The following is a 15,127-nucleotide window of genomic DNA, read 5'->3' as shown; positions in this document are numbered from 1 at the left end:
GAAAGGAATTAGAAGGGAAAAAAATAAAGAATGAAAGAATTAGGGAGAAAAGAGAGGGAGGAAAGAATGAAGGGATGAAAGAATTAAAAAAGAGAAAATAATGGAAGGAGAAAAAGAACGAAAAGAAAAAAGGAGAGAAATGGAGAAGGAAGCAAAGAACAGTTTAAAGAAAGAAAGAAGGAAAAAATAAAAAGGAAATTTGATAAAGAATGCAAATAAGAGAAAGAAGGAACGATAGAAAAATGAACACACAGCGAGAGAAAGGATCATGAAAGAAATATAAGAAATAAAGATAGATGGAACAAAAAAGAAAACGAAACGAAAGAAAAATGAACACACAGCGAGAGAAAGGATCATGAAAGAAAGATAAGAAATAAAGATTGATGGAACAAAAAAGTGTCAGCAGCGCGAAGGATAGAATAGAATGAAGAAAGAAGGATATAAAAGAAAGAGAAGGGAAAAATTCAAACTTCCAGCAAACAAAAACAACCATCTGACAAAAATAATAATTATATATGGTGTGTTTTTAATATAATTTTAAAAACTAAAAAAAAAACTTGCAAAAGTTTAGTAATCGATTATCTGTTGGTTATTTGATGAACATTCGTCACTTTTAAATGTATAAACTACATTTTGTTCAATATACTGAAATACGGGGAAAATAGACGTCCCAGGAGCGGTGGGCCGGACAAAGGAGCAAAACATGGGACCATCCCGGGAAATACGGGACGTCTGGTCACCCGGCCTGGGGGCAGTTTTCTTCTTCTGAATCACTGCATTGAAATTTTGTAATCACACCACCGGTATCGTACGTGGAAAATAAACAATTAAGGAGCAAAAAAAAGTACAGTGATCACAAAATATAAAGGAAAAGCATATATTTTGACTTTTCAAATGATATATTTTATTAAAAGTTAGAGCATAATTTAATATAGTCCCCTGACAAAATGGGCTATTGATCTGTGGTGATTTAGGGGGACGGGCCCAGGTGACAACTCCTATAGCTTACACTATTTTCACTGCACTGACTGTCAATCAATAATGGAAATAGGAACATTGTACTCAGATCGAATTTCATGATCTCTAATAATTTCAACAATCCGAATATTTTTATGCAAAATATAACCAACCTTACCCTTTTTTATGTCACATTAAAATTAACCATTTATCTTGATGTTTTGTATAACGAAAAGGGGAATGTTAATGGTAAATTATTTTTTTGTTTTGTTGTTGTTTTCATTACTATTACTATTAATATGACGATCAATATTGTCACTATTAATTATTATCATTGAAATCAATATTTTTTGTTATGATCATTGTCATCGTTATAATTACCATCATCATCAGGGCGGCGAATATCCTGCTTTCTTTCTCTCTCTTCTTTTTTAACTAAAAAAAGTTGAGGCAGTTGTTGCCCCCCCCCCCCCCTAATCATCACTATCAAAAGTATTATTTGTAATATTGAGAATGATCGAATATGTGTGGATTCTTATCAATAAATTTTGAAACTTGAAACTATCCTCTTTTTAATAGGGGACAAAGGACCCAAGCATTATGTCAACTTTTTATCAATCGAAAAATAAGGGGTATAATTACTTAATTTCTCTTCTTTGTTTGAACTATTTTAATAAAAAGTAGGGGCGATCAACCAGTGGCGCCCTATCATCATTATCATAATATCTTGTAAATATCTGAAGAAATGTAATCTATAGTTATTCATATCCTAACTTTCACCAGCGGCTGCCATGTTTTTATTCTAGTGAAATCATCTTGGCTCATTCTGAAATGATTATCTATATAATAAACTCTTACACTCTAACACTCTATAGAAAAATTTGGTGAAAAGTAAGCCATGTGGGAGGGTAATTATGTGTCCATCTAACATCTGGCATTTCTTTGGGGCATTTTTATTTATCAAGTGTGATGATTTTTTTGCCCATTCTAAAGTAATTGCTGATTATTTTTTAACCTCACTGGACAATATGCTTCCCGCATTGGGTAAACATTGTAAAATACTTTCCAAAATAGGTTGGACACATAATTACCATCATGGTGGTAAAATTTTACTCATTATTTTTTACAGTGTATTTTCGGCACTTTTTTATTTTCCTATAGTAATCTTGATTTCACTTGATTATGAATTTGCTGATTGGCAATAGTTGTCACATAACAAAAATTTTCTTTCCATTTCCTCTGATTGATTTAATCTGACAATTCTGGCAAATGGTGGAAACTGTCAATAATCTTTTAGTTGTGAATATACCCCTCCCTTTATCTATCACTCTCTTTGCCCCTCTCATCTCTGGGTCTCTCTCTTCTATTCTCCGATTTCCCTCTTCCTTTCTATTGTGTGGTGTAACACTGTGTAATGAAAAAAAAAAGAAAAAAAAAGAAAAAAAAAGAAAAACAGAGTCTCAACTAATTAAACGCTTGTAATGCATATTTAAAATGGAAAGCTTATAGCTTTAACAGGATCAAGGACGAATATTGAAAATTAGAGACAAAATAACTAGATTGCATAACCTGATAGGATTTATCTGAAAGAGAAAACAATAAGATATCATAAGTGATTTCCATGTAAGAAATACATTTCTCTATTCCCAAGAAGGTGGATCCAAACAATACTTTGTAATATTCTGTTATGCCACTCCCTCCTTCACATCCACTAAAGGTCAACTGACTATAATCATAAATAACTTTGATTTGCGCGTGCACATCCTATATATAAGCCTATAAACTATTTAAAATGACAATAAAAATGAAAATAAATTTCAATTGGAAAATTACATCTTGGTGAAAAGAATAAGGGTGAACAATTTATTTTTTCAATTTTCCCATTTACATTATTACATGCAGTGAATTAGACATTCAGGCTGTTGAATCGATTTTAAATAAACTAGATTTTTTATTAATGAATTTAAAATTTGAATAACAGACACTATATGGAAATGCATTTTGATATAACCTAAAAAAGATGGGTATATGGAAATAAAAATGTACATCCTGCAACATAAGGTGATGACAAGGAAATTTTATTGAAAATGTAATACAGTAGTCCCAATGACATGATGCATTTGTGGAAAAAAAGGAAAATACCATAACGACAAATTTATGAAAATAAAAAACAATTATACATAAAATTGATATCAATATAAAGTTGTTCATTCTATCAAAATTGCACAATTATTACAAAAGGGAATGAACATATATTTTACTTAAGTTCGATATTGCATTAGGTTCTGATTGTGTTAACATTCATTCCTTGATAAATTGTTTTAAAACATTATCAGCTAAGATATTTCATTTCATTTCATTTATTGGTTTCAGCAACACTTTTTCATACACACATTAACAAAGAAAATACAATAATAATATACAAATAACTGACAAGCAAAACATTGAACAAATTGCATTTTATATTAATACATATTGATATTTTTCATTTCATTTATTTATTTATTCATTTTTCCAAAAAAATTATAATACAATAATTACAATAAATAAAACATATCAGAAAATACAAATGACATAAATCTTCAAATAAACCAAATATGATTTTTAAAAGGTTGCAGGGGTTGCCACTTTAAGCTAAGCTTGACTGCGTGGCAACCCCAGAAAACAATGATAATTATTGATTACAGTCTATGACTTATCAGAAACCACCTTTAAATGAATAAACTCTGTTCCCGGGACTCTGTTCAGCTAGTTGTTTCCAAAGTTGATGCTTAAAACTTGTAGTCACTGAAGTCATTACCTTAATTGCATGACCTTTGAAAGCACATGCCATTATGATAACAAAATTAGTGAGCAAGTACAATAACCAGCAGATAATCCATAATGTGACTATTAGACCTGTGCCATTTTCCTCATCAGTCCAAGCAAGTGTTGTTGTCACAGTTATAAGGTCAAAGCATATACATACGTTAACACATATTGAATTAATCACACAAAGCTAACGTACTCTATGAGTGAATAAAGGTACGGTAGTGAGTACTGTCAGTATAGGCCCTGAACTTGTACTAACATAGTAATAGCTAGATGAACTCATGGCAATCACCACACACCAAACACAGATGGGTTACATGCAGCATGGACCTACTAGGTCCATGCATGCAGCAAATCTGATATTTGTACATGTAGATGTAGATCCATTATTGCTTGTGAGGACACAGGTCAAAGCACTTTGAATCATTATTTCTTCTGTTTGCATTAATAAAGTAATCTTAATTGAATCACTGGCTGTCTTGATAGGTAAGCTCTGGTCTTGGACTTGGATTTTTTTATCTACTAGGACTAGACTAGGTCTACATCTACTATAGATCTTCACTAGACCCTAGTCCAGAGTAAATTTACTCGAGCACTGCAGTCCTTTGTTAGATTAAAATTTTAATGTAACAACTCAACTGCACTGCATGCAGTGCTGCCTTCGGTCTTAATATTAACTCTAGTCTTAGGGTTTAAATTAGACCTAGGCATACGGGTTTTCTAAAATCAGAAGTTTTAACACTTTGGCCTTAATAAAAAAATAGTCTAAATATATATAGGGATACTTTCCTCTCTAATGGGATATTTCCATCTATATATTAGTAAAATTCAGATTAAGACTAGTAGATCTAGACCAAAAGCTTCATTCATTCAGTCTCTGTATTTTGGTTGTTCCGCTGAACTGTGTTGGCTCACTCACCAATACATAAATGGGGATTATAGTAAAATGTCAGGAATTGTTGAATAAAATCCCAGAAACGACGGTTATTCCTGTCTAATATAACTTAGTCTTAGACTAAGTTGAAAAGTGCCTTCACCCGTTGAGTTGGTGGCGCCATCCCTGCAATTAACCGCCTACGGCCTATAGAGTGGGCTAAGCCTAAGGTTTCCGCCGCCGAAAGCTCCGGCGGCGCAGCTACTTATCTTTGGCTAGGGTCTTATGAAGGGTAGTCCCATATGCTAAATTTTATGAACTGTTTTTGGTAGAAAATAAATGGATTTCCCCAAAAATAACATAAAATAACTTGTTAAAAGATCATTCAACCTTGACAGTCATTGTAAAACACTATTTTCAACACGTTGAGGTAATTTGTGCAAAACATGATTACACAAAACTTGAAAAAATGCAATTTTTCTCTCTTACCAAACACTTTTTTCGACATTATTTTGGAAGCCGATTTACGCAAAATAACACCAGATGTATCAACAAAAAGTTAACTTTATATGTTAAAATACTCACATTGGCGTCTAGAAAATATATCCATGAGTTGAAAGTGTCGAGGTATTTAATCACTAAATGTGAGAAAACGTGTAGTTTATTGAAATTTCCGGAGGCATGCACTAAGGCTCTAAGCAGAAGATCACAAGCGCAGAAAATATGCCAGAGGGAACTAATTGAGGCTCCATGAAATATCGGACCAATCAGAGCACACTTCCGGTTTCGCCACTCTGTCTATTGATAACTCTGATAAAAGTCAAGGCCCTATATAAACAAGGTTGCGACACCGGAAGTAGCCGTCATTTGCTCATGGAGCTTATGAATAGTTCCAAATTCACCGAAGTTTGTGTACAAAGTCAATGGGGGAGATTTTTCGACAGCAAATTTCAGGTAATAACAATTGTTATTAAGAAAAACAAAATGATCGTTTTTAAAGAGAATTTTATGTGCTTCATTTTGATATGATTGGTTTGCAATAATTTTGAATTTTAACATGCTTTTTTACTAATTTTTAATAGTTCCAAGGCGTAAACATGACAGTAAAGATACGGTATGGGACTGGCAACTGTAGCCGGCAGTGCGGCTGGCTCAGTAGCCCGATATACGCTGTGGTTGTGTTTCCTGACGGGTTGGGTCCGGACTCACGACATCTCCTTTAATTTTGAAAAGTTTACAAAAAATACAAGCAAATAAGCAATGTCTTTGATTTTTTTTTTAGCTCAGAATGTAAGAAAATATTATAAAGAACAAATAATGATGGTGATAAGCATTATCCAAGCTATATTTTTTTGCTTTATTTTGCTGAGAAGTGAGATAAAATAAAAAAAAAATGAAAAAAAGTCAGTGAGATAAACAACAGCAAGCCTAAACTTCTACAAATACAAGGCTTCATTTTTCAGTGTCCGGACACCAAACCCCTCATCGATGTTCCACAGATCCAAAACAAATTTCCTGAAAATGAATCCCAAATTTTCTGAAATTCATAGACAATTCCTGGAATTTTCCATTTTGATTTTTCAAATCTGGCAATAATAATTAATACAGTGAGCCTAAATTTGGTCCAAGAAGTGACCAAAATCAAGAAATAAAACATTTTTGTTCGTCATGTCCTCTTGAAAAATAGGAACAAAATTACGAAATGACGAGGGCAGAAAATTTTGAGCTCCGACGACGGAGCCTATGTCTGGATCCGGAGGAAGATCTAATGTTAGATCTAAATCTTTGTAAAATATTACATGAATATTTTAAAGTTGCTACGGTAAATTGTCATTTAATCGTAATCATGGGCGGATCCAGGATTTTCCAAAAGGGGAGGCACATTTTCCTGAGGAAAAAATTGACATGCAAAAATAAAAGGGACTTCACGTTCAAAGGGGGGGGGGGGGCACACTTCTGCATTTCTACATTACAATTTTAAATTTTGCTTCTCAAGGGGCCCCCCTTGTAATTTTTGGATTTCCCTGAATTTCCTGGAATTTTTTTCATTTCTGGAACCTTTCCTGGAAAAAGTAAAAGTTTCTTGAATCGCGGGAAGAGTGGAAGCACCCCATCCTCTTGCACTCTCCAACCACTCTTTCTGTCTACGCAACATTCATGTACAATGCACACTCAAAAAGACAGATCCATTCAGTTATTTGTTTTCATTCTAGACTTAGAAATCTTTTTTTTTTTATTCACAAGAGCGCTCAAAAACTTTTAATTTTGAGCATATTTTTGTGAGGCCCTCTGTGACTGATGCAGATCTTCATCTCCACAGACTCTCTTTTTAATCTCTTTTTAATTAGAAAAAAATTATAAATTTCAAGAATTCAATTTAGTTTTGTGCCAAGGCATTTTTTTATGATGATGAATTCACTGTATGGTCAAAATTGACTGTTCCAAAATATCAAGTATTCATCCAGTCTAGATCAAGAGAAAATTGACAATCTTGTTAACAATCTTGTTCACCACACAGGTTACTAACTGTGGACAAGGTTATCACAACCTTGTGATAAAAGTGGTGTTAGCTTAGCACTGCATTTTTTAAAAGTGGTTTAAGACCACATGGATGTTATCACAACCTTGTAGTATTGGACAAGTGCCCCTATCATACCACTAGTTGCATGTCCGGACAGGTTGGGTATCTAGACCAAAAATTTCTTCGACTAGGCCAAGTAATTTGAAATGGTTTGGAATTAAAATCAATTCTTTGTAGTTTTTCAAAGAAACTTTAAAGGCCTAATTTAGCATACATGCACATGTAGACCTCTACTCTGTTGATATGTATGGTTTGATAACTAAGTAATTACAAAAGCCAATGATAATACGTGCTTAGTTGACAAGATAATCATTGATGCACCAAACTTATCTAAGTTAGATCTAAATGTAGATTTTTTTTTCAATTTGATTGTGGAAAATAAAATAGGCCCTACATGTAATTGCTGCCGATTGATCTGTTTTGGATGAGAGGAACTACTGGATAAGCCAGTAAGCTGTGTAAGTATGATTGTTTGATTTTCATCATGATTGTAAATGTAATAAGATGTGATTATATTACATACATGTAGGGCTACATTGTGCAGTCAATCTTTCTTATTTCCTTGAAATGTTCTCCTTTAAATCTTTCATCATGTATCATTCCGCCTGTCTTCTGACCGCATTTTGTGCAATGTTGGATGAGTTCGACTCTCATGAAGTTCCAAATTTAAATTAAGAACTTTCATTGGTGGCAACAGCATAAAATGAGGGTCAATCTCTCACTCTCTACCTATTGTTTCTTTTATTTCATATTTAGTGTACATGTAATGATAATATAGTTGGATCATGCGTTAATTTAGATAGTTGTAAAGAGGTTGTTTTATTAAGCAAATACATTTTAACGCCAATATGAACTTTATATGGCATTGGATGGGTGAGGAGGTGCCATGGCCACATTAGTTTAGTCTGCAGGCACAGACTGAATGAAACTTGTTCTAAGTGTGGCTCCACGTAAGGACTAGCACATACAATACTTGCTGTCTGAGCGAGAGGGCTTTCAGTACACAAGGCATGAGTAGGACGACAAGAACACACTTGTCGCAACGTCAAGATTGGGTGGTCCTTTTCAGGACCAACATTTGCCCAAGAAAGATACATGATGACCATGAAACCTACTACACTATCTCAGATGTTTTTTGCTACACTATTCTTTTTTGCCATGGAAACTTCCAGAACAACATCTGAGATGGTACAGAGATTGAAGATTTTTGGTCTAGAAAATGTGCAAAGTATTGGCAGTGCAGAAATGAAAGTAATATTAAAAAAAAAAAAGGGAAGCTACATGCAAACCAACTGGATTACTAAACTCATTTGTCCATGTACTGACACCATGAAAGCATTTAGGGTTATCATAGACTTGGTGGTCAATGATGTTCGAATATGCCTCGTGAGAATTGAACTCACCCAGTACACAACAAAGAGTTTATAGCCAAATTGGTACTAGGCTAGACAGGAATAACCATTTCTAGGGATTTATTTAACAATTTCTGACATTTTACTAAGTGAGAGAAGCCAACACAGTTCAGCAAAACAACCAAATACAGATACTAAAGCTTTTGGTCTAGTACTGTACTAGGCCTACTTGGGTATTTCACTTTCCTTCGGAATAGTTTTACATCACGGTGGCAACTATAAGGATAACCCTGGCCTGTATCATATATGAAAATAAAATAAAGCATGTTGATCTCGAGAGCAACGAGGTACATGTATGTAAGGCATTGAAATGGTATAAAATCCAAAGAACACCATGGTATGTTTTTACAGGGCATAAAGGGTAGAAATATTAAGAACGCTATGAAAAATTCTGTAGCGATAGGAATATAAGGGGAAACTAGCACTAGCCTTATTCTGGTGACAACTGACAAGACCACTTATCCAATGTAAAATTTTATGATATAAGTAACCTAACGTTATCCTCATTTAGTAAATCTTGTGCTGTGTGGTGATTGAAATGAATAAATATTTATTTACTTTCTTTTTTTTTTATGTTCTTTTGATCTAAACTGGATAAAGCACTTCACTATTTGGTACAGTCCTGGTTGTAAATTCACTTTATGCATTGGCCCCAAGCCCCCAAAATAAATTGAATTCTTAAAATTAATTTTGTTCTTAATAAAAATAAGGTTAGTAGAATTGAATATCTGCATTCTGCACAGCACTTATCTCTCTTTCCATCAATTAATAGGCAATATATGTTTCATCTTCAAAATCTAAATTCACAGGATTGATTCAAATTGTCATAGTTGATTTTAATATTAAATGAACATAATTCCCAATTAAGGATACCAATCATCTTTCCTATAACATGTTCGCATACATTTTTTGCCTACATTTTGTCATGTTTATTTTAACTCACTGCAGCTGCATGTAGATCTAACGTTAGATCTATTTGGTATTATTAATAGATCTAGTAACATTTTTTGCTGTACTTTTTTGTTAATAGGGCCACATGGAAAACCACCAAGTTGAAGATATGTGCCGCCCTGTGGCCTATTTAAATATCAGAAATCAAAAATAAATAAATAATTAGGCCTAATTAATGATTAAGGGGCCCACTCAGTCAAACTCAAACTAAAGACAGGCACAAAGATTATATGCTCAAATCATTCATGTTTTTGAGTGCTCTGGTAAAAAAAATCAAATTCAGCTAAATTTACTACGGCAAAAAATCTACAATAAGAATTTAGGACATGAAACTAGTATTTATGGCACCACATGACATTCCGGTACATACTCACCTCTCGCTCTCCAAACGACCCGTGGGGGCCAGCAGAACCTTACATCCAGCCCGACAGTTCCGGGGAAAATTAGTGCAGCGTCCCGCTCGCTACCAGCAGCAGTGAGCATTTGCGGCTTGCGACGAACTCGGTTGCCATTTTTCAAATCAACGATATTTCACGATTTTTGTTATAAGATTGTACAAATTTGATAAATTTAGGTGGCCGCTAATATATTGATATGGATGTGCAGTGTGAAAATAAATTCTTAACGTCGATTTCCGATATAATTATAAAAAATTATTCAAAATTTTACACGCATTTCCAATGGTAGCAGTCGACAAAAAGGCCCGGTTGGAACTATTCGAGATCCTTCAAATTTGACCTTTGACCCCTGTTGTCGCAACCTTGTTTATATAGGGCCTTGATAAAAGTCAGAGTTATCAATAGACAGAGTGGCGACACGCGCACTGAAAACAGGATACGCGCGGTCAAAGGTCAGCCATGGGGGGCTGATTAGTTCCCTCTGCGCGCACATGCAATGATTTGGCAATCATCGCTATTATCATAATTGATTTTCGACAAACGAGCCTAGGTCCGGAAGAAATGATAATGAATCTAATGTAATTTCTTCTCTTTGGCTTAGAGCTTCATGATAGATCCCCCATTTCGGTTTGTCTGGCATTATCATTAACATTATTCAAGATGAATTCCACTTTTTTATTGAAAATTAATGTGATGAATTATAGAGACTTGATTTACTCGATGAATGAAAAATTGAAATAAAGAGGAAAATAGGCAAATTAAGGAATATGGGAAAACTCGGGGGAAGGGGGCAGCAGGGTAACCAGATTTCACAAAATGAAATACGGGACAAGCGACAAAAAAATCAACATAGAAGGCTACACAGTGTTATACACTTGTGAAAAAATATAAAGAATGGGAAGGAAGGGTGAACGAAAGAATGAAGGAGAGAAAGAAAATACGACAGAAGGAAAAGATATTGAGAATAAAGAAATAAAAAAATGAAGGAAAAAAAAAAAAGTTAGAATAAAAGGATAAAAAAGAATAAAAGAGAGAAAAATGTTTCCGTCATTCTTTGAAATGAATATAGAAAGAAAGAAAAAGAAAGGGAAGGAAGATGAACAAATGTGTGAAAGACGAAATAAAGGAGAGAAAGAAAAAAAAGTAAGAAAAAGGAGCGGAAAGAAAGAATGAAGGAAAGATAAATGTTTCCTTCATTCTTTGAAAGAAACAATAAAAGAAGAAAAACAGGAAGGGATCGGGAAGCTAGGGAAGGAAGGAAGAAGGATGGAAGGGAAAGAAAGAATAAGGAACGGAATTAGAAGCGAAAAAAATAAAGAATTAAAGAATTAGGGAGAAAAGAGAGGGAGGAAAGAATGAAGGGATGAAAGAATAAAAAAGAGAAAATAATGGAAGGAGAAAAGGAACGAAAAGAAAAATGGAGAGAAATGGAGAAGGAAGCAAAGAACAGTTTAAAGAAAGAAAGAAGGAAATAATAAAAAGGAAATTTGATAAATAATGCAAACAAGAGAAAGAAGGAACGAAAGAAAAATGAACACACAGCGAGAGAAAGGATCATGAAAGAAAGATAAGAAATAAAGATAGATGGAACAAAAAAAACGAAACGAAAGAAAAATGAACAGACAGCGAGAGAAAGGATCATGAAAGAAAGATAAGAAATAAAGATAAATGGAACAAAAAAGTGTCAGCAGCGCGAAGGATAGAATAATGAAGAAAGAAGGATATAAAAGAAAGAAAAGGGAAAAAATTCAAACTTCCAGCAAACAAAAACAACCATCTGACAAAAATAATTATTATATATGGTGTTTTTTTAATATAATAAAAAATAAAAAAAAACTTGCAAAAGTTTAGTAATCATTATCTGTTGATTATTTGATGAACATTCGTCACTTTTAAATGTATTAACTACATTTTGTTCAATATACTGAAATACGGGAAAAATAGACGTCCCGGGAGGGGTGGGCCGGACAAAGGAGCAAAATATGGGACCATCCCGGGAAATACGGGACGTCTGGTCACCCGGCCTGGGTGCAGTTTTCTTCTTCTGAATCACTGCATTGAAATTCTGTAATCACACCACCGGTATCGTACGTGGAAAATAAACAATTAAGAAGCAAAAAAAAGTACAGTGATCACAAAATATAAAGGAAAAGCATATATTTTGACTTTTCAAATTATATATTTTATTAAAAGTTAGAGCATGATTTAATATAGTCCCCTGACAAAATGGGCTATTGATCTGTGGTGATTTAGGGGGACGGGCCCAGGTGACAACTCCTAGCTTACACTAATTTCACTGCACTGACTGTCAATCAATAATGGAAATAAGAACATTGTACTCAGATCGAATTTCATGATCTCGAATAATTTCAACAATCCGAATATTTTTATGCAAAAATTTAACCAACCTTACCCTTTTTTATGTCACATTAAAATTAACCATTTATCTTGATGTTTTGTATAATGAAAAGGGGAAAGTTAATGGTAAATTATTTTTTTGTGTTATTGTTGTTTTCATTACTATTACTATTAATATGACGATCAATATTGTCACTATTAATTATTATCATTGAAATCAATATTTTTTGTTATGATCATTGTCATCGTTATAATTACCATCATCATCAGGGCGGCGAATATCCTGCTTTCTTTCTCTCTCTTCTTTTTTAACAAAAAAAGTTGAGGCAGTTGTTGCCCCCTAATCATCACTATCAAAAGTATTATTTGTAAAATTGAGAATGATCCAATATGTGTGGGTTCTTATCAATAAATTTTGAAACTTGAAACTATCTTCTTTTAAATAGGGGACAAAGGACCCAAGCGTTATGTCAACTTTTTATCAATCGAAAAATAAGGGGTATAATTACTTAATTTCTCTTCTTTGTTTGAACTATTTTAATAAAAAGTAGGGGCGATCAACCGGTGGCGCCCTATCATCATTATCATAATATCTTGTAAATATCTGAAGAAATGTAATCTATAGTTGTTCATATCCTAACTTTCATCAGCGGCTGCCATGTTTTTATTCTAAGTGAAACCATCTTGGCTCATTCTGAAATGATTATATATACAATAAACTCTTACACTCTAACACTCTATAGAAAAATTTGGTGAAAAGTAAGCCATGTGGGAGGGTAATTATGTGTCCATCTAACATCTGGCATTTCTTTGGGGCATTTTTATTTATCCAGTGTGATGATTTTTATGCCCATTCTAAAGTAATTGCTGATTATTTTTTAACCTCACTGGACAATATGCTTCCCGCATTGGGTAAACATGGTAAAATACTTTCCAAAATAGGTTGGACACATAATTGCCATCATGGTGGTACAATTTTACTCATTATTTTTTACATTGTATTTTCGGCACTTTTTTATTTTCCTATAGTAATCGTGATTTCACTTGATTATGAATTTGCTGATTGGCAATAGTTGTCACATAACAAAAATGTTCTTTCCATTTCCTCTGATTGATTTAATCTGACAATTCTGGCAAATGATGGAAACTGTCAATAATCTTTTAGTTGCGAATATACCCCTCCCTTTATCTATCACTCTCTTTGCCCCTCTCATCTCTGGGTCTCTCTCTTTCTCTCTCTTCTGTTCTCCGATTTCCCTCTTCCTTTTTATTGTGTGGTGTAACACTGTGTAATGAAAAAAAGAAAAAAAAGAAAAACAGAGTCTCAACTAATTAAACGCTTGTAATGCATATTTAAAATGGAAAGCTTGTAGCTTTAACAGGATCAAGGACGAATATTGAAAATGAGAGACAAAATAACTAGACTGCATAACCTGATAGGATTTATCTGAAAGAGAAAACAATAAGATATCATAAGTGATTTCCATGTAAGAAATAAATTTCTCTATGCACAAGAAGGTGGATCCAAACAATACTCTGTTTGTAATATTGTGTTATGCCACTCCCTCCTTCAAATCCACTAAAGGTCAACTGACTATAATCATAAATAACTTTGATATGCGCGTGCACATCCTATATATAAGCCTATAACCTATTTAGAATGACAATAAAAATGAAAATAAATTTCAATTGGAAAATTACATCTTGGTGAAAAGAATAAGGGTGAACAATTTATTTTTTCAATTTTCCCATTTACATTATCACATGCAGTGAATTAGACATTCAGGCTGTTGAATCGATTTTAAATAATTTTTTATTAATGAATTTAAAATTTGAATAACAGACACTATATGGAAATGCATTTTGATATAACCTAAAAAAGATAGGTATATGGAAATAAAAATGTACATCCTGCAACATAAGGTGATGACAAGGAAATTTTATTGAAAATGTAATACAGTGGTCCCACTGACATGATGCATTTGTGGAAAAAAGGAAAATACCATAACGACAAATTTATGAAAATAAAAAAACAATTATACATAAAATTGATATCAATATAAAGTTGTTTCTATCAAAAATTTCTGTCAAAATTGCACAATTATTACAAAGGGGAATGAACATATATTTTACTTAAGTTCGATATTGCATTAGGTTCTGATTGTGTTAACATTCATTCCTTGATAAATTGTTTTAAAACATTATCAGCTAAGATATTTCATTTCATTTCATTTATTGGTTTCAGCAACACTTTTTCATAAACACATTTACAAAGAAAATTCAATAATAATATACGAATAACTAACAAGCAAAACATTGAACAAATTGCATTTTATATTAATACATATTGATATTTTTCATTTCATTTATTTATTTATTCATTTTTCCAAAAAAAATTATAATACAATAATTACAATAAATAAAACATATCAGAAAATACAAATGACATAAATCTTCAAATAAACCAAATATGATTTTTAGAAGGTTGCAGGGGTTTCCGCTTTAAGCTAAGCTTGACTGCGTGGCAACCCCAGAAAACAATGATAATTATTGATTACAGTCTATGACTTGTCAGAAACCACCTTTAAATGAATAAACTCTGTTCCCGGGACTCTGTTCAGCTAGTTGTTTCCAAAGTTGATGCTTAAAACTTGTAGTCACTGAAGTCATTACCTTAATTGCATGACCTTTGAAAGCACATGCCATTATGATAACAAAATTAGTGAGCAAGTACAATAATCAGCAGATAATCCATAATGTGACTATTAGACCTGTGCCATTTTCC

The sequence above is a fragment of the Lytechinus pictus genome, chromosome 3, assembly GCF_037042905.1.
Source record: "Lytechinus pictus isolate F3 Inbred chromosome 3, Lp3.0, whole genome shotgun sequence".
Taxonomy (NCBI): domain Eukaryota; kingdom Metazoa; phylum Echinodermata; class Echinoidea; order Temnopleuroida; family Toxopneustidae; genus Lytechinus; species Lytechinus pictus.
The sequence above is the reverse complement of the archived record's forward strand: the minus strand, read 5'-3'. Positions refer to the sequence as shown.